Here is a 755-nt window from a genome sequence, read left to right as displayed (position 1 = left end):
TGCAAGGGGCGGCAGGGGCTGAGGAGCTGATTTTCTATGTGAATGGGAGGAAGGGAAGTGTTGCCCGGAAAGAGGGTGGAGTTCCAGAAGTAACCCTGAAGGGTGTGTGCGCAGATTTGGTTTCCTCAGACTTCCACCTCAGGGGAGCAGAACTGCAAAGCCTCATGCAAGCCTCCAGAAGCATTCCTTCCCAAATCCTCCTCGCTGGGTAAGGAGCGAATCAGCCTTGAAGTATTACTCTAGCTAGCTAAGGCTCTTCTGCGTACAGCGAGTAGCTGTTAGAAGGGGAGAGACAGCAGAGGAGGACAAGCGTGATTACAACATCCCCTTTTAGCTAGCTCTGCTGCATTTGGGGGGAAAAATGCGTCAAAGTGAAATGGACTTTCATCAGGGTATTAAATTTGGCTGGTAAACAAACTAGTTTTTTATTTGTACGTGCCTGGCTTCTCATCTTTGATGGTACTGGAGAAGAGGCATCAGATGGTATCAGATTTTCAGAGGCACAACGGAAAGTCAGCAAGACTTAGGTGCCAAAATATGGACTACTGGCCAACGTAAAGGTAATATTGCAATAACAAAATTAAACTGGTCGTTGATTCAATGCAGCTGGAAGGAACTAGCTGACTCTAAGCAATGGAGTAAGAAATAATGTAATCGATAAAGAACAGAGGCATTTCTATTGCTCTCTGTTGTTTGCCTAGTACAGCAAGTGAAAGTTTATATAAACAAAGCCAGAAGAAAAGTGGTTCCTGCTG

General features: G+C 45.4%; 1 protein-coding gene across 3 annotated transcripts in view; it reads left to right on the top strand.

Moving 5' to 3' along the window:
* The first annotated feature begins 142 nt into the window (after positions 1–142).
* LOC104130522 (aldehyde oxidase) overlaps positions 143–755 on the top strand; it is a 47,623-nt gene continuing 47,010 nt past the window's right edge. For all 3 annotated transcript variants that reach the window (XM_035899025.1, XM_035899026.1, XM_035899027.1), the window contains exon 1: positions 143–208. The gene's annotated coding sequence lies outside the window, so the exon portion shown is untranslated. The remainder of the gene's footprint in view (positions 209–755) is intronic.

Source organism: Egretta garzetta, unplaced genomic scaffold (assembly GCF_000687185.1).
Source record: "Egretta garzetta isolate BGI_Z169 unplaced genomic scaffold, ASM68718v1 scaffold297, whole genome shotgun sequence".
NCBI lineage: Eukaryota > Metazoa > Chordata > Aves > Pelecaniformes > Ardeidae > Egretta > Egretta garzetta.
The sequence above is the reverse complement of the archived record's forward strand: the minus strand, read 5'-3'. Positions and strand labels throughout refer to the sequence as shown.